Raw genomic sequence first — 20,285 nt, forward strand, 5'->3', positions numbered from 1 at the left:
AATACATTAAAAGTTTTTGGGACAAACACAGGAAACTATAAACTGTGCTTTGCTCTACAAAGTGAAAATAGAGATGAGGACAGTGACCGCAAGACTTTTAATTCTCCATTTTGTTTTCTTTTAAATTATTAAAGTTTTATTTATAACCATGAATTATTTTTATCATAGAAAGCTAGAAAAGCAAATGAGCAAGAAAGAGAAAAAGAGAAAGGCTAAATTTAAAAGGATAAAGTAGAAAAACAACCCAAGTTGCCTGGTTGTGATTTTTGTACTAAAAAAAATAATGAAAGATCAAATATTTAATCTATTAAATCGTTGGCTACATCTAGAAAAGTCCATAAGCAGTAAAATTTTATCCAAACTCCCAGCGCAAATCGTTAGCTCTGGTACAAACCAAATCGACACCCCTCTCATCCTCTGAGATGTGTTTTTATCGTGAGCTGCCCGATCGTGCTTTATTCATGTACTCTCCATGACAGGGAGGGATAATTCTAATACAAAGCATTGTTTTTTTGTGGCCAACCTAACTAATGACTCTAATGAACAGAAGGCCCAGTAAATTCCCTGAGAAGTTTCATTTCTACAGCCTACTTTTGGGTTCTTTTTTATTCCAAGGTAATGCCTGGACCCAGTGGAGGGAAATCTTTGTTTATTTCCTTTGATCTTACTAAGAGCTCATTTAAAGCAAAGGTCCCAACTGGGGACCTGCATGTGAGGACAAATATACTAAAAAGTATGATTTCTTGGCATTGCGCATCTTTCCGGTACATTGCACAGCATCTCCTCTGTGAAGACTCCAGGGAGAAATTTCCTTCTGGTCTCAAGAACAGTTGAAAGCACCTGAGCAATTGATTTGTTTTTATATTATGGACAATGTGGACTTTCCAATAAGGCCTGTTTCTGGTTTTTATATTATTTAAAATATGTAACCTAGATGTCCCTAGATCACACTAGCCTAGGGGCACAAGTGAGTCACATTAAGATTAACTCCCAAATACTACTGGCTGATGGGCCTCAACCCATTGCAGAGAAGACCCCATGCTCCAAGCGTTTCTGCATATCCCTCAGGGGGAATCACATGTGTTTACATTCATTGATTTTTAAGGAGAAGAAACCAACTGTGTTAGTTTAAGCAAAGAAAAACAAATTTATTACAAGCATTAGGACATGACCCGTAGAACCTAAGGGCAAGAATGCATCCTTGCCTCAGAAAAGACTGGAACCAGAGATTCCAGTGTCATCAGGATGTTCCCTCATCTCTGTTTCTTGCTGCCTAATATTCTCTCTCTCTCCCTCCCCCACCCCCAACCCCTCTCTTTCTCTCTCTCTCTCTCTCTCAGCTTCTCCTGCTGATCCAACTCAGTAACAGAAAATAAAGACAACTGAGGGCTCCCAGGTTTATATGATGCGCGCCCAGCTACCTGGAAAGAGACTGAAACATATTTCTGGGTCCCAATTCTGAATTTCTGGGGAAGGGACTGAGACCTGATAGTCACAGCTTGAAGAGAGTACTCACCTTTGTTTGCTCCAGCCCACTGTGGCAATGGTGACAAGGACATGTGGCCTTGCAATGGCCTTGTGGCTAGGTGGGTGGGAGAGTAGTTCCCAGAGAAGGGGATGAGCAGAGCTATGCTGACAGCAGAAGACAGCTTCGGGGGAAAGAGACTGCCCTCTGGGTATGGCCACCCTCCCCCATGGCCCCAGACTGAGCTGCCGGGCTCATGCAAAACTCTGCATTGCTCATCTGATCCAATTGCTGAGCAGTTTTAAAAGAGATTTTTTTTAATGAAAGCAATATTTACTGAAGATGTGACCTTTGATACTGCTGATTGGTGAAAAATCTTTCTGGAAGAAAATTTGGAAATAGGTATTTAAGAGCCTTAAAATGCAAAGATCTTTCAACCCATTTCTGGAAATTTATCTAAGAAAACAGACAGATGTACGTAGAGGTTTATCACATCATGAAATTGTTTATAGTGGAAAGTTGATATGATGTTATAGTATTATAGTATTTGGATAAATTATAGCACATTCGTATCATGGACTATAACATCCATCTAAACATACAGTGTATTTATTGACCTGGAAAGATGGTTGTGTATAATAATAGATATGAAACAGAACAGAACACACAGCACAATGTTAAATAGTCATTTCTGGTTGAGCAAGTATACTTGATTTCTATATATTTTCTCCAGATTGGTTTATTTATGTTTTCTAATGTGTCCTCAATAATCATGTCACTTGTATAATATTTTTTTAAGCTTTTGAAAAATCACACTAGTGATACAAGTTTTTTCAACATGTAAACATTACCCCAGCATTAGAAATAAATATGTTTGTACATCCTTCTTTAAAAAACAGAAAGGACAGCACTCATAGTTATAGAGACTATGCTATGTAGCCCTCTGTATATTAATTTCATAGTCAGTATTCAAAAATAGGAGAAGGAGGGTGAGAATAAAGAAAAAGTGCACAGAGATCTAAGGAAAAATCTCTCTTTAACACCTTTTTCAGCTCTCCATCCTTCCGTGGTTCTCCAGCAGGGGTGGTACCACTCCTAGGGGCTGTTGGGAAATATTGGGCAGAGGACATTTTTGGTTGTCCAGGGATTAGTGAGCATGACTGACATTTAGTGGGTCGAGGGAAGAGAGGCTGGCTACCCTACAAGGCTTGGAAAATCCAGAACAAGAAAGACTTGTCCTGCTCGAAAGTCAATCACACCCTCCACTGAGAAACCCTGCTAAACTAAACCTCTCTGAATAAAATCCAAGGCCTTCACTCCTAACCCCTGCCTATTTTTCTAATCTCCTCTCTCCCAGCTTCCCTTCCTGTTTTATACCCTGCTCTGTCCCACTTTAATTCCTTTTTCCTCTGTCCCATGCCTTAACCATATCAAATTTCTGGCAATTCTCATAGAGTGCCAAGAAGTATTATGCTTCTCAGCTTTCATTTGGTTTAGATTATTTGCTCTGCCTAGAATACTCCTTTCATAAAGTCCTACTCATTCTTGAAGATTCAGCTTAATCATCTCCTTTGTGGAGCCTTTTTTGGATCATAATTCTTCCCCTTTTTTGCCCTCATTGTTACCTCTGTGCATCGCTATTGTAACACTTAAAACACCGTAGAGTATTTCATGTCCGTATTCTCCTACTAGAGGTACAAGTTCCTTGTGGGCAAGGAGGGAATACTTATTCATGGCTTAACCCCAAACAAGAGGAAAAAATCTCATGTTGCTCAACAAATGCTTGTTAGCTAAGGGAAAAAAATGGAAATCAGCTTGTCTTTCTGTTGCCATTGAAAAAAAATAGAAAATTAATTCAATCAGTAAAAAAAAAAAAGGTTTGATTTCTGCCTTCAAATTATTTTCCATTTCAATAAAAATAATGTTGACATCTGCTTCATTACCATCGCACAAAATGATTGGGGGAACAAAAGGCAGGAAAATATATTTATTGGCTCCAAATGTGTCCAAAGGCTTAAATGCTAAGAAATCCACATTTGTGTATTGGTATGTTATATATATGTGTATCATTCTATTTGTAGTACAGTTTATTCTATTATAATGTAGACCTGCTGGCAAATGCAAAGCAAATTTAGGCTAAGAAGAAATTTCAATAATCTTTATGATTGAAGTTCAAGGAACTCCGAGGAGATCCATTTTTACTGACAGTTGACTCTTTTTGCTTACAGAACATATGCTATGTTATTGTGATCACTGAATTTAGGGAACTGAGCTATAAAAACATATTGAGCAAATTAAAATTAAGAGTCAGGGGCCAAAGAGAGTGATCTCACTTTTGTTTTACGTGTCTTGATCTTTAATGTTAAATGTTTTCCCCCTTCTATTAATATAAAGTGTTTAGAAATATATTAGTCATTTATTAATAGGGCATCTATGTTCATATTTTAGAAGACAAACACAGTTCTCTATTCTAATTAACAACTTGAAGCAATTAAAACATCAGATTTGTGAAGGGTGTCATAACCATCTAATGTTTCAACTGGCTATTTTATTCCACATCAGACATCACTCTTCCCCCTTGAAAATGATATAACTACAATGTACTAAGCACTGTGTATGTTACTGTGGCAGAAGCAAAAAAATAAGAATCTGAACCCTCCCTTCTAACTGTTCAAACTTTAGTAGAAGGAAGAAAATAAACACATAGATAAAGTAAAAAGAGTAATGGCAAATCAGAGGAGAATCTTCTGGTTGCAGGAAACGTGAGAGCATCTGAGGTAAAAATTGAAAGGTGGATAAGTTTTGGACTGCTTCATTCATGTAGATGAAGATTATGACAGATTCAAAAGAAACAGTCCTTGCAATCATAAAGATTTCACAGATAGTAAATTATTTTATTTGAAAATTAGGATGTATCTGTTCTTTATTTTTAAAATTATGAGTAGGATTTTTGCTTCAGGTCAAAATGGAATAACAGGGACTGGATCTACCCTCCTGCCTGAAACAACCAAAAATCAGAAAATACCTGAAACAATGGTGTTGAAGACACTGAACATCTATCAATAAAATACAATGATTCCTGAGAGATGGGAAAGAAATAAAGTGAGCAAATTGCCCCAGTTTCCTGCCAGGGACCACAGCACAGAGAAGGAGAACTTGGGCGGAGTACCGCAAATTCCCTGAGTTGAGGAAATAATGATGAGAGTCTGGGAAAATAAAAGCAGCAAGAGCTTGAAGGACAGAAAAACAAAGGAGAAAATGGCACAGAAAAAGAACTCCGGAGGCTCTTCAGAGTATCTCCATTGAGTATTCAACAGAGTATTGATAAGTGCATGCATGAGGAAACCACCCGGAGCTAGGGAAAAAACTACCCCCAAAATAAAAAAGAATAGTACATGGCACTCACCCAGGGCAAGACATATTGTCTGTCCCACCAGTCAGACAGAAAAAACTCATAATTCAGAGGGCATCACAGAATACTTAGAAATGTCTTACTTCATGAGTGAGCAATTAGTCCTAGTTTAAACATGGATCTAGTCCTGTTAACAAATCTTAAAATCAAGACCTAAAGGGATCATACTGTTTCCTAAGTAACTTAACAGCACCCCAGAACAAACTTCAAGAATATTCATAGGGGGCTTCCCTGGTGGCGCAGTGGTTCAGAATCTGCCTGCCAATGCAGGGGACACGGGTTCGAGCCCTGGTCTGGGAAGATCCCACATGCCGCTAAGCAACTCGGCCCGTGAGCCACAACTACTGAGCCTGCGCGTCTGGAGCCTGTGCTCCGCAACAAGAGAGGCCGCGAGAGTGAGAGGCCCGCGCACCGCGATGAGGAGTGGCCCCCGCTTGCCACAACTAGAGAAAGCCCTCGCCCAGAAACGAAGACCCAACACAGCCATAAATAAATTAAAAATAAATAAATAAATAAAGTGAATGATTTAAAAAAAAAAAAAAGAATATTCATAAGAATATAAAAATGTCTAATGCCAAACGCCAACTTGACCTAATTAATATATGTGAGATGTTGCTAAGGAAAATATATACCCCTGAATGCGTATATTAGAAAAGAAGAGAGGTCCATCTTGGAAAAAGAAAAGCAAATGAAACTGAAAGAAAATGATAAATACGAGAGTATGAGAGTGGAAATCAATGAAAACCCAAAGCTAGGTTTTTAGGGTTTGTTTGTTTTTTAGAAAGATCAAGAAAAGTGATAAACTTCTATCCAGACTGATTAGGGAAAAAAAGAAAATATAGATATTATTGCTACAGATATTACCAATATTCTGACAAGATTTGCTCTTTTTTTTCAGTGAAACTGTTACTTCTTACTTGGTATTAAATGCTAAATGATCTTTGAACAAGTATTTTCCTACTTGTCTTGCCTCTTATTGAAAACAGAAATGTCTTTACATTTGTGTGTACGAAAAACATTTAAAATATATAACAGATTGTCTTATCAAAGAAACTGAAATCTCCCAGCACCAGGAGATTATGTCTGAAAATGAAACTGCTTATGACTACCATCATTTCAAAAAATAATTGCTCTTCATCAAGTGACAGTAGTTGAAACCTGATTTTTCTTTGAATGTACATATGCTTTACCTCAAAAACCTATGACATGTTACTGTGAATTGAAGAAAGTCTTTAAGTGCTCAGAGCTCAAGTATAAAAATATGTCCACATTTTCCTCTGATCTTGAAGATTGACCTGTATATCTTCTAACTGTGCTCTAAACATTTCTATCCATATTTGATTGCGCCAAAAAAAAAAAAAAGAAAGAAATCCTCTGAGATTAGTTAAATAACAGGCAATCTGTTTAGGGTTTATTTCCGTCTTTTGGGCCTTATGAGGATGGAAGAAGCTTGTGATGTAAATTTCTCGAGTAAATATTCCTTGATTATCAAAATGAGATTTCTCACCAGCATTTTGCTTTTAACATCAGAAAGAAAGATGAAGGGAAGAAAGGCGATGTTTATACAGGGAAGCTGGGCAGTTGTTCAGGAATGAGTTCCAGATGCTATGGCCTTGAAGACCTTGGCTTCCATGGAAGGCCCTGTGTCTTTCATGGTACGAGAAGCTCAGGAGGATAAATTTCCTTTCAAAACCAAATAACTCAATCTCTTCAGTAGTTGCAGCTTGATGGAAGAGGGTTTATTTACCCTGTCAGGTAATGTCAATACACCCAACAGGACCATGGTGCAGGCAGGTTATCGGAGAAATTAGAACATCTCCAAGGAATCTAGATGTATATAATATCAATTTATTGTAGATTCTGCTGCATTTTCATTCTGCTGCTATTTCATTCATGATGCTAATTTATCACAATTCAAAAGAATGAGAAGTTTTCTGTAAGCTTATGTATGAAACATGGGAAAATCCAGAATTTTTTGGATGATGTAAATCTTCAAAAAATTTTTGAAGATTTTTTCCTTAAAGAAGAGTTTAATGGTTCTATAGGTGCTTGTTAAATAAAAGATTATAATAGATACAAACACATTGAAATGGCAAAGACTTAATCCTATGAGAAAGTTTCTGTGAATTATATCTTTTCTACTATGAATTTTGTGTATATTATTAGGTTTAGATGAAACATTCTTTGTGTGACTTTATAATTTTGTTAAGAAGGCTTTCTGTTATCAATTTTATAGACCTGCCAAATCATGAAAAATTTACTGAGCAGCAACCGTGTGCAGCACTGACCCTTGAACTTGTAGCTCATCCCTCATCTCTCAGTTTCCACCACGGTTCCCTGACAATCGATTCTCCAAACAAAAACAGTCAGAATGATCTTTTCTAAATGTAAACAATTCATATCTTACTTCTGCTCAAGACCCTCCAATAGGTTTCCATCACATTCAGAATAAAACCCAAACTCCTTATTGTAGCCTTAGAAGTTTTTCATATTCTAGACCCTGCTTACCTGCCCAAAGTCCTTTCATTCTTCTCCCCATTCACTCACTCTGCTCCAGCTACCTGCACCCAATCAGCAGTGGGAGCAGAAGTTTCCATTTTTTGTGCGCAAACATGGAGACTTGGTACATATTGCACATTAACAAATAACATACATTCAAAGGAGTTATTCTGCAGGTATAGAATTTAAATATCCCTGGAGAGCATTCTATCCAGCTTTTCCTTCTAGGTATGGACAACGTACACTCTTGCATTCATTTCCTCTTTATAGATCATTGTTATGATGGATACTCTGAAGAAGGAGATAGAGGGAAGAAGGAGATAGCTAAAAGTCCTCCCTCAAAACAGTTTTTAAAAATTGGTGTATTTCTTATTTTATGTTATATAGATCTCTTCTCAATGGTTTATGTCTGCCTTCACAGATTGAGATTCATTCCATAGGGGGATGGAAATAGTGATTTTGAGAATCCTGGCCACATTACTCTCATATTATTTACATTCTGACTGGTTTGCATTTGCTTACATATGGGGCCAGGAGAGGAAGGGGCAGTGTCAATTTGCCTTTAGGTTCATTTCTTCCAACTGCAAATGTGAAAGATACCTGTCTCCACATTTGTATTTTAACATGATCTGTTTTGTTATTTTAAGTTTCCTATACATTAAACAGCAAACTCCATTTTTCAGTTCAATCTCCATCACCACTTCCAACTGTCGATTATTAGGCACTTGCTTAGAACTGGAATCTGATCTACGTGGTTTAAATGAAGCAGCTCACAAGTGTCCTGCAAGGTCAAATCGTGGTGGCCCTTTTACACTTGAGGAAACTGAGAGTTTAAGTGGTTCATCCAAATTCATGCATCCTATAAATACAACTGAACAACCAGGGAACTTTCTTTTATCTTGGCTGGTAAAGTATTTGTGGCTGGTTAACTGGTTACCTAACAGCTGGTTAGAGGTTAAAGTGCAGTGCTAATGAGCTGAAAGTCATAAACGGGAAGTTTAAGTGCAGGCTTTCCTGTGATTCACAACTGAAAGTTCAACATTTAACCCTAGACAGTCAACATATACTGTTATTCACAAGGAGGACAGAGTGAAGGATGGGTGGCTTAGTATAATTCCATCACAAATACAGGAAACAGTACTCAGAAAACATGTTTCCTGATGAATAGCCAAAATCATCCTCTTTTTCCAAAAACAACAATAAGTTACATTTAAGCTAGGAAATCATTAATAGTTTTCACTCTAATAGCCAGACAATGGAAAAACCAGAGAATGGTTGAGCTGGATGCTATCAGCAGATCTCTCTGGTACAATCCCTTCATTTGACAGATAAGAAAACAAATTAAAATTCAAGAGCAAGGACAGGGGCAGGGATTACTGGATTATTTCCCCAATGTCTCTAAACCAGAAGTACAGAGCGGAGAGTAGAACTTGATTTCTCTGACTCTTGGTTTATGGTTCTTTCTACCAAACTAGGGAGAGGGTATGCTGTAGCCCCAGCCTGAGCCTGAGAGAAATTATTTTCTGGCTACCTCCTGAATGTGAAGAACACATAACTAACCTGCCTCCAGATGTAAAAGAGAGAATGGAATGCATTGTTTCCCTTAGGGAATGGCCAAATCTAGAGAACACTTTTTTTTTTTTTTTTTTGATTCCCATCGAAAGCCTTTACTTTTCCCTTAAAGCTTATTGAAATTTACATTTCGAATTTTTCTTCCTTTGCCTCATTAGTTCCCCTTTCTTCTGCTCAGAATCCTAAACCACACCATTCTCTGTGGGCAATGATCCCAAGGTTGTCTTTCATGGATAAAACACCAACCCGCCTCTCCTAATGTCTGTGGACACTTCAAGATCAGTGCCTGTTCCTTGTAGATTTCTTCTCTCTCTTCACATAGAAAGTAAAAGAAATTTTCTAGAAAGAGACTGACTTTCATGGAAATACTGATTTCTAGCATATGTCTCTCTGTGTAGGTAAATTCTCCTTTCACCTTTAAATTGTGTAACTTGGCAGGATGTTGACAAAATAACAAACATGGAGACCAGGAAATTGTATAGAAAGAAAAATAAAGTAAAATAGGAATCTAAATATTTAGTATACATATATGATTCACCCTGTTTTCAGCCAGTTCGAGTCAACTTTTTATTCTTTGACTAAATTGAAAACGAGTGAAAAGAAAGCAACGTGATGGTGTAATACAGTTAATAAAGTCTTTTGTTTACATCACCATCACACTTTTAAATTATACTTTCTAAATTTGACTTCACATCTCCATGATACCTAACGAAAGCTGTAAATCAAGTAGTTGTGTAGATTTTATTCAGAATTATAACACTGTACTCTTAATATTACTTATAAGCTTAAAACAACTATGATGGAATTCTTTGTGATTTATTTAGACCAGTGGTTCTCAAATGTAGTGAGCATCAGGGTCACCGAGAGGGCTTGTTAAGCACAGATTGCTGGGCCCCCATCCCCAGATTTTCTGATTCAGTAGGACTATGTGATATCTGAGAATTTTCATTTGTTAAGAAGCTCCCCGGAAAGGCTAGTCCTGCACATTTTGAGAACCACTGATTTATACCAATACAAGTCTGAAATTCTTTCTTTATGTTGGTGTAAAGAGACACCTTAACACACAAGCAACCTCAGACACAGACCATTTGGCAAGAATCAGACTTGGATTTTTCAAGTGTCTGGAGAAAATTATTGTGGACAATTTCACTTTGCCTCTTTTTAGCAAAGTCTCTTGATCCAGGTGAGCCTCAAGTGACTCCCAGCCAGACTGTCAAATCTAATTCCAAATCCTAGGGTACTTGGAAAATACAATAAAATGTTTGTAAATGCAATTGATCTTGTGAATACGTAACAAGTGTCCTTAGAAACTAGTAGTTCATAGCTCAAATTATGTAAATGTTGCTCAATGTTCATAATGTGAAAATGAGAAATACTGAAAGAAAGAAACCCCACTCAACAGTTTGGTTATTAGGAACTACCTGGGTGGCACCCTTCATTCAGCCTTGTTCTCATCCTGAATGAAGTCAGTCCCTTTGCCCAGTCGTCAAAACAAACATTAGCAAGACAAGAAAAGAAGGAAACAATGAGGAAAGACGTAAATAATTACCTTATAGCTACTTGTAACATCGCTGCAGTTTTTATGCACAATAGAAATAGTCCCAGTTTTTCTTCCATTAAAAAAAAAAGATCTGAATCGTAAATATAAATCGTGCTCATTTACTTCCTCCGTGACAGAGTCAGCTTCAACAACACAGCTTGCCGAGATTTATTGCGCTAGGCAACTGTTTGAGATCCATGGAAGCCGTTTGGGGAGCAGATAAGCACAGCCTAACTAGAGAAACACTAGGTTTACTTCGGTGTGGTCTGGTTGGATAGTCATTCTTCCTGGACTATTTCCTGAATGGAAGTAATCTATTTTGCAGTGGGTCTGAGTACCTTTTGTGAGAGACACTTTATGTTCTGAACCGTAAGTGGGAACTTCAGGCTCCACTGCCATCAGGCCTCCCCTGAAAGGCCAGTAACAGCTATGAAAGGACTTGATAATTTAAGGTGAAAAGGCATGATTATGAGTCTCAAAACCCTAAGTGCCAAAAAGCATTTAAACAGGAGAAGAGTGACAGGCTTGTCAAGCAGTAATGCATCTGTATTTGCATCTGACCTGAAAGCACTTTCAACATCTGCAAAGAAAAAAAAAAAAAAAAAAAATCAACTGAAGAAAAGTTTTTTTGGAGCAAAAGGTCACCCCAGCTCTTCAGTTGTCACCCAAAATTAGACGTTGTTTGGAATAAGCTCTGTCTTTAAGGTTATATATTTGTTTTCTTGAAGGATAAAGTAAGAGCAGGAGGGACAAAAAGAATGCATTTCATGTCCTTTTAACTGCAGTGAATCCACAGGCACTGGTTCAAAGATGGAGACTGAGCTGTCTGTCAACTTGGGTAGACATCTCCTTTGTCAACACTTTTGTCACCAACTTCCGTCTGGTCTGCTCATAGCATTTGTAATCATTTCTTAGTATAAGGGGTTGGAAAAAGGTCTCAGTTTCATTACATCAACCATAGGTCAAAGTCTCCGTTGATAAAGTGTGGATCGTAGAAGCCAAAAATATTTTAACCTTGGACTTTTTATTTTGTTCCAGCATAATAAACCTATGTATGAAATCAATCGAATGGGTCTTGCAAAGGCCTATGCCAATTAGAGAAAAAAAATTAAACGTTTCTCTTACTGTTATCTGCCCAATATTCTCAACTGGCATTGTGTCTGTAACATAATGTGGATTCACTGGGTTTAACTGGGAATTTGAAGGTAATCTTATTACACTGTATATTGTAAATGTTGTAAATTGATCAAATATATATGCCTTTGAGCATATATATTTCTCTTAAGAAAGAGAACTTTAGAGTGATTTTACACTATTTTCCAGATATGCTTAAGTCCATTTTCTGTTGTAATTAACATAAGGAGAGCTCTCTTGAAGCTATTTACAGAATGCAGTGTCTCTAGGGGTTAGTAAATTGCATGCTTTTGAGGTAATTTCCTAAGGAAGAAGCTTTTATACCTTACGATGAAATCTCTTGGACACCTCCCATGGAGCTACAGTCGACTTTCATATACAACATAATGACTACATGTCAAAGAAAGAGTGATAAACTGTACGTCTTCAGAGAAATAGGAGCCCACAAGCTTGCTTTCTTTCTTTCGACACATTTAACATAAAGTTAGCCCACAAAGACATTTGAAAATATATTTTCTTTTGCAAAGATGGGTGATTGTTTTCAACATTACAAAGCAACTGTAGCTTCCTTGTTTAAAATGTTTTGTTTATTACTGTTTTGTTGGGGAAGAAGAAAATTCTTCAACAAAGTAAGGATTTTGTAAAAATATAGACCTTAATGAAAAATCATATTATGTTTTATGAAGGAAACAAGCAAAAAAAAAAAATCTCTTGTTCAAAGTTCCCATGAACTTAATAATTATAAGCTCTAAAAAAAAAAAAAAAAAAAATATATATATATATATATAATTTATATATATGAGCCCAGATCCTATATATCAGAACTTTGGAAATCTTAGACATTCTTCATGTTTTCAACTAGCATCATGATGCAGCTCTGTCCTATCTTCTATCTGTCCTTTCTGCAATGCTTTTTAATTTATACTCATTAGTATAAATGAGTGTCACTGCTATTCATGAAATGTTTCAATATCTGAGGGTAGCTTAGTGTAGATACATATGTATATAGTTATATTACAGGTCTGAGAGTTTTGTTTTGTTTTTTAATTACTGAGCTATTCTAAGCATAACCAAATACTGTAAAAGAAGGTTTTAAGAAATAAATTATCCTGCTAAAAGCAATTTATATAAAAATATAAAATATTTTGAATGACCTTGCTCAATAGTAAATACTTCTAGCCATAATCGGAGCCAAAGAAATAATCATATTTTCTTGGGAAATTAAGTCAAAATAGGATAGGTTTTAGCTTCCTGAAGTTTAAAAAGAAAGTTATATTTGGGAAACTGGGCATCATAATAATATTATATTAACTTTCTGTAGTGCTTTTTGAGTTTGCAAAACACTTTCAGATATATTACCTTTTCTATCTTCATAATAGCTTCATAAGACAGACAGTGCAAGTCATCATTTTCCAGATTGGGAGATTGATGCCCAAATTAGTTACTTGTCCAGGTTTATGCAACTCTCAGCCATGCCTCTGATTCCAGCCAAGTCATGGTGAACACTTGAGTATACATTTTGACCCATTTCCTTCTGCCAGTGCCCATCCTCAGATATAAGCTCCTGAATGCTAGCTTCCTTCCAGGGGCTTCTCTGACTCTCGTGTGGGATGTCCGTTTCAAGGGAGTTCACCCAGCATTGAGTTGAGCCACGAGAAGCATGAGAGAATAAACACCAAGTGGGGCAATTCTCAAAAAATGGGGGAAGGCAGACAATGGATAAAGCCTCTTCCTTTCATGCTCTGTGTGGAAAAATTCTGAGAAGGCTTTTAGAAGTTTTGTGTGAGCCTTTATAAGGCTCCTGAGAAGACCAATGCAACATAGCATTCTCCAACACCCTTAAAATAGCATTCTCTCCTTCCATTTCCCCTCTGCCTGGTCTCCAACTTCTGTTCACATCCCCAAATAAACTACCCTGTCTCAGACTCTACTTTCCAGAGAGAATTCAAGTTAAAATAGTCACCTACATAGTCAGAGTAGGTAGTGGGAAGTAGTATGGTTTTGGACCTCAAGAGAGGAGTAGACATTTGAGATACGTAGTTGGAAATAATTGTTTAAAAGTAGTAAGTAGGGAATTCCCTAGCGGTCCAGTGGTTAGGACTCCGTGCTTTCACTGCCGAGGGCTCGGGATCAATCCCTGGTCGGGGAACTAAGATCCCGCAAGACACACATCTTGTCCAAAAAAAAAAGTAGTGTGTAAAGCCTTAGGAGTACATGGTAGAAGAAGAGAAAGAAGAGGGAGAATCCTGACAAGAGAGAAGAGCTACAGACAGAACGGTAGGGAAGAGCAACATCAACAAGAGACATAGAGGAAAAATATCTAGCAAAAGAGAAAGAGAAAGAATAGTCAGGGAAGTAAGGAAACCAGAAGAAGGTAGTCATGGAGGCCAAGAAAAGAATTTCTACAAGGAGCCATTTTCCACCTGGTTCAGTGCTGTGTTCCAAGGTGCCCAACATGAAAGACTAAAGAAAAGTAAGAAAGATACAGAAAGGGGAAACAGTGTGCTATACTGGACACATGTTTAGTTTTTGTTGCACTACAGAGTATAGCACATGAGCACACAGACAATTCCAGTGCTTCTTCCCAGTGGCTGGTAGATGAGTTTCTAATTGTGACCTCCTATAGCCTCAAGCTGAAAAACACACTTCACATTGGGTATCTCTATGTATTTTCCTGAGCATGCTTTACAAAATAAAATGCCAGTTGTCCAGGGAGCTTATCATCCTATCTGGATAACCATAAAATGATCTAGAATACCATAGCAAAATAATTTTTCAAGATTATTAGTTTTCTTCTTAAAAGCATTTGCTGCAATCCTACATGTGTGTATGTGTGTGTGTGTGTGTGTGTGCATTTAAAAAGTTTGGAAAAACATATGCCAGCATAACAGTGGCAATCATAGGGTGTTGGGATTACTGGAATTTTTTAGTTTTAAAAAATATTTTTATTTTCTGAGATTTGTGGGAAAGGTATGTTTTTCTCTTAGAATTAATACAAAAACTATCAAAAAAATTTTTAACCTAAATTGAATTATGTAAAAAATGTTTCCTTCATAAATTGTTGGCTACTTAAACCATCTCATCTTCAATATGTTGTCAACTCTTCTATTTGCAGCCCAGATAAATGGGGTTTTCTTCCAAAGCAGTTACCTGTAGATGGAGGTAAAAGTGGTCCAGAAATGTCTCCCTGCTGGCTTAGTGCAAATAGATCAAGGCAGGAAAACTGCACACTAATGCAGCTCTTGTTGTCTGTGGATTAAAAGATATTAGTCCTTATTGTAAATATCTGGGACATCAACTGTGTATTAATTTTCCCCTTTAAGGAGAGGTGTGAAGGGAAACTGACAAAATTTACTCCTAAAACTACCTAATTCTGAAACAGAGGTATTCTCCTTAGAAGGTGATGGTTGGATTTATTTTGGGTTTTTGGTTTTTTAATTTCATTTCTTTAGGCTAACAGATGTGTCAACTTTCATGCTATCATATGAAATGCTGAATGGATTCAGCAGAAGTTAGCTGATTTTCTCTGATAGGAACCTGAAATGTTTTCTCTTTTGAGGGTTTGGAGTATATAAAATTGATTATAAGAAGGAAAATTCTTCAGCAAAAGGCTTTAATTTACAAGAAACAACTTGCATCTCCAAAGACATAACTTTGAACCCTGCTAAAGATTTGGTGTTGGGTGAGCCCTGAGGGCAATAAGAGTCTTTCTGGTTTACTGTGCAGGGCACCAAATCCCTTCCATCAGTGGTTTCCAACTCCTCAAGGTTAAGAACTCATTCTACCAAAACTAAAAAAAAAAAAAAAAAAAGACAAAACTCTCTGTAATAGTTGCTGATTAGGGAAATATATAATGTCAGAGAGCTATTATAAATTCATTATGTCTTAGAAATAAATGTTTTATTTTAAAAAATTCCATCAGCATCCACACACATTCGAATATATAAGTCATTTATCTGGGAGTCTAAACAAAGAAAGCATCAAAAGTGGAAATTTCCAATTTTTCTCTATGACCATATTTTTTTTTAAATCTCCATTATAATAGTTGAAGGAGAATTTGTTATAATGCATAATATGCAAGGAAGACATCATGCTGTAGGAGCAGATGAGCAATATTGACAAATGTGGTATGATTCAAACAGGTGAAATGCCCACACATTGGTCTTGCTGTTTGTATATTTTGGCAAGTAACAAATGTTTTAAAGATTTAAACTGCAATGGTTAAAGTGCTTATTTTTATGCATCTTCTTTCTTAATCTATATAACAGAAAGAAAACCCAAAAGAATACATCCAGAAAATTTGGGGTATACTTGTTTTGAATTGACATATCTAAATTTTGGAAATGTCATTAATTTGAAAGTGGTTATTTCCATCTAGTCTGAATAAGCACCCTTCTACTGGGAAGATGTATGTGGAAGGGTAATTTTTTGAGATCTTAGCATCTGTTTTGTTTACTTTTTGATCTTTCCCTCCCTTGCATTGTGATCATGAAGCACAGTGTATCAGTAAAGACCATGAGTAAGGACTCTCAGTCACAGTGCAAAGTGAAATCACCACAAAAGCTTACTGATTGGCTTCCCTAGAAAGTCCAAGCATGGCTAGAACCAAAGCTCAAATGTTGCTACCTGTCTCTGCCTATCTCTGCTCTGCTTTTCTTTGGACTGTTTCCATTGTCTTGTGGGCTCCCGCCCCAGCTCTCAGCAGCTCCAGAAAAAAACCCTCTATCCCCATAGTTTCATCTATCCTAGATTGGGCCTTACTGGCCTGGCTTGGGTCTTCTGTGCATCTCTTACCAATCACTATAGTTAAAGGGATAAAATACTCTTATTGGTCAGGATTGGGTTATGTGTCCAGCTCAGCAAAAATTCTTCCCATATAAGCCAAACAAACTAATAGTGGGGAAGAGTTGTATTCCCAAAGGAAACCAAGGTGCTCTTACCAAAATAAGGAAAAGTTACAGGGCAGACAAAAGCAAATATATTCAAATCTCCCTGTCTCAGGAATTTTTACAGAGATGAAAGCAGATGTTGCTTGAAGACCACATTCCGGCAGGTCCTGAGCCCTTAGGGATCCAGGCAGCCTGGAAGCCAGACAGCAGTAAGCCTTGCAGGGAGACCAGTGAGAAATGCAGGGGCCTCCTCAGGCTCTGGTGCTACACAAAGACTGAGGACTCTGATACAACCAAGGGGAAGGAAACCCAGTGATGATTATGACAGAATTTCCCATCAGCCTAGTATGTTGGGTGCTTGGTATTTGATGACTAAGATTTATGTGACCACCCATATTATTCAGGAAACAGAAAGTACTTAGAGCATATGGACTCATGCCATCTTTGAAAAACTATGACACTCTAGGAGCCTGTGAGCTCTGCATTGGAAAGTACATTCCAGATCCACTTCAGCAGTATTATGCATAAACACACTGTTGTGAAACAGATCTCCAGAACTTTTTCATTTTACAAATCTGAAACTATACCCACTAAACAAAAACTCCTCTTTTCCTCCTCCCAGCCCCTGGTAACCACAATTTTACTTTCTAGTTTCATTCCATTGTGATTGAAAAAAATACTTTGTGTGATTTTAATCTTCTTGAGTTTGTTAATATTTGTTTTGTGGCCTAACATGCGGTCTATCCTGGGGGATGTTCCATGTGCACTGAAGAAGAATGTGTATCCTGTTGTTGGATGGAGTGTTCTGTATATGTCTGTTTGGTCTAATTGGTCTTTCCTATTGTTTAAGTCCTCTATTTCCTTATTGATCTTCTGTTTGGTTGTTCTAATTAACCTTTATAAGTCTCAGTTCCTCGTCTGTAAAATGATGAAAAAATCAGTACCTACCTCACAGGTTGATATAAGGATTAAAGAAGCTACTCCTCATTAAGTGTTAATACTTGACATGTAGTAACTGCTCATTAATGTCAGTTACTATTATTAATCCCAAAGAAAGCATGAAAAGGTCAGAGTATATCCATCACCATATTTCAAACATCAGTGCAAGATGCTTAGCCATCTTGCTAAGACCGAAAGGTACAATTAGTTGAATTACTGAAGGACAGATTTGCCAAGCAGTGGAAAAGAGGAATATTACAAATTTTGTTTGTATTTATTGTAACCCAGTTGTCAGCTGGATGCCTTCCTATCTCTACCTGCAGCCATCTACCTGATCAAGAAGTCTCCCTGCTCTCACCTATATGCTCTCATCACAAGATTTAGGAATACTTGACATAAACTCCTAATTTTCATGACCCAGAAGGGTCCAGAGCCCTCCCCATACTTTCTACCAATTTGTAACAATTTGAATTCTAATATTTTCCCTGAAACTGTATAGGATGCCTTGTTTCAGCCTCTGCTGACCTAGATCCAAAATTCAGTTTCTTAGCTGATGTCCACAAAAGGTCAATTTGAGCTAACAATTTCATGCATTCTAAAACTTTCCTAAAGTTTCACAAGGTCATGGGAAGAGGTCACATCCCACTCTGCCATTTTGCTAGACCTACCCTGTTCATTCTCTCCTTCCTTTGCTCCAACCTCTCTAGAGTAATAAGCAATCCTTACTCATATCCCTTGGAATGAACTTTTTACTTTCAAGTACAATTATCAAGATATATTTTCCAAGCAAATGTAGTTTTCTTATTGAGGAATTCTGTTGCAAATGTTAGACAAATAATATTTTTAAGCCCATGACATTCAGTTAGGCTCCATGATATACTCCCATTAAGGAGACAGAAATTGTACCCATTCTTCATAAAAGTTATAGTGCAGGGGCAAGACCTTTTTTTTTGGCCACACCGCATGGCATGCGGGATCGAACCCATGCCCCCTGCAGTGGAAGCGTGAGGTCCTAACCGCTGGGCAACCAGGGAATTCCCAGGAGTGAGAACTTGAGCAGAAATGCTACTACCTAATCTACCGCAAATGAAATATTACATCACACTGTACCAATAATGAACACCAAGAATGTAATGAATCTGCAAGAATTTTAAAGCGAAATATTAATATGTTTAAAACTCCAAATTATTACAACTATCTAAGTGTTTATAATTGCAGACTTACTTTTATCTCTATTTTCAATGCTGATATTTTGTATAATTTGTATTTATTTCATTAAACTCTGGGGATTGCAACTAAGACAAAGAACGTGATTTTCTGTCCTATAGGAGATTAACATTCCTTCAAATTATCTGTGTTTCCAAGAGAAGATAACTCTGAGATTACAAAATTATTTACTTAGAAAGTTAATAATAGATATAAACTCCAGGAAGGCAGGAACTTTTGTTCACTAAAGTATCCCAAGCTTGTAGAATAGCATCTGGCAGGAACTCACTTCACTTTGGAAAAATTAATTAACATGTAATAATTTATAGAACTTCATTCATCCAACTTACATTTATTATGTGCCTATTTTATGCATGGCTGCTTCTAGGTGAATTAGACTTTCAATTTATCCAATTTTATTTTATTTTATTATTATTATTTTTATTTATTTATTTTTGGCTGTGTTGGGTCTTCGTTTCTGTGCGAGGGCTTTCTCTAGTTGTGGCAAGCAGGGGCCGCTCTTCATCGTGGTGCGCGGGCCTCTCACTATCGCGGCCTCTCTTGTTGTGGAGCACAGGCTCCAGACACGCAGGCTCAGTAGTTGTGGCACACGGGCTTAGTTGCTCCGCGGCACGTGGGATCTTCCCAGACCAGGGCTCGAACCCATGTCCCCTGCATTAGCAGGCAGATTCTCAACCACTGCGCCACCAGGGAAGCACCCAATTTTATTTTTAAGGTCCCCAAATATTGAAACTTCCATCACTTTCTTAGAGAGATTAACAGCTCTTATAGTTAGGAAGCTTTCCCTGACAATTAAATAATTTATTTTTCTTTTTATTCTTTCACACAGCTCAGTCCTTCAATTTCCTTCTCAGGTGATCTTTACTGACCTATGTGCAGCATCTTTTCTGCACTGTATGACTTGTGCTAAACAAAGCATCATGTTCCAGATGTGAACTATTGAGTCATTTTGCAAGGAGCTATCAGTTCTCTGTTAAGCACAATAATTAAGTGTAGTTTTTTGTGGCATTCAATTTTTATATTTTTATGGACATAATTGCTACTGAGAATTACCTTTCCTTTTTTCCCTTCATTTGGAACTTTTTCAGAATGACTGTCTTTTGTGTTTTCATCAGTATATTACTAAAGCTAATATCTAAAAAACTTCTACAGCTAACTTTGAGAGTCATTTTACCTACATTTTCTCATGTAATTCTCCCAATAAAATCTCAGTGACATAAATATTATTATTATGGCCACTATATAGGTGGAGGATGGGGTCACATAGCTATATTGAACTGAGATTTGAATCTGTCTGTTGTGACTCAAACTCTTAACCACTCTGCTATTGTTGTCACATGATAGATCGAGTTTATTTACACTTAACTACTTTTGGTTTAATATTTAAACTTTCCTTAACTACTTTTGGTTTAATATTCAAACTTCTGTGCTTATTGTTGGTCTATATCTCAGAACGAAATCTTGGGATGGAAAGGTTCTTATTTTTCTCCACACTCGGTACAATAATACACGTTCAATTTGGAAGTAGATGTTTGTTGGTAGCCTATCAGGTATCCATTCCCGTCTTTCCCCTTCCTAAGGGCAACCAGATTTTCCTCTGGGGGATCA

The 20,285-nt window shown here is 37.2% G+C and overlaps 1 long non-coding RNA gene across 3 annotated transcripts in view; it reads right to left on the minus strand.

Annotated features, from left to right (window-relative positions):
• The window catches only part of LOC132363684 (uncharacterized), a 40,732-nt gene that overhangs the window by 13,571 nt on the left and 6,876 nt on the right, over window positions 1–20,285 (minus strand). Inside the window, exon 1 of one of the 3 annotated variants that reach the window (XR_009502638.1) lies at window positions 10,498–10,765. The exons of the other annotated variants lie outside the window; for them this stretch is intronic. This is a non-coding gene — a long non-coding RNA (uncharacterized LOC132363684). Of the gene's footprint in view, window positions 1–10,497; window positions 10,766–20,285 lie in introns of those variants that run through there. 3 annotated transcript variants of the gene reach the window in all.

The sequence above is a fragment of the Balaenoptera ricei genome, chromosome 3, assembly GCF_028023285.1.
Source record: "Balaenoptera ricei isolate mBalRic1 chromosome 3, mBalRic1.hap2, whole genome shotgun sequence".
Lineage (NCBI taxonomy): Eukaryota > Metazoa > Chordata > Mammalia > Artiodactyla > Balaenopteridae > Balaenoptera > Balaenoptera ricei.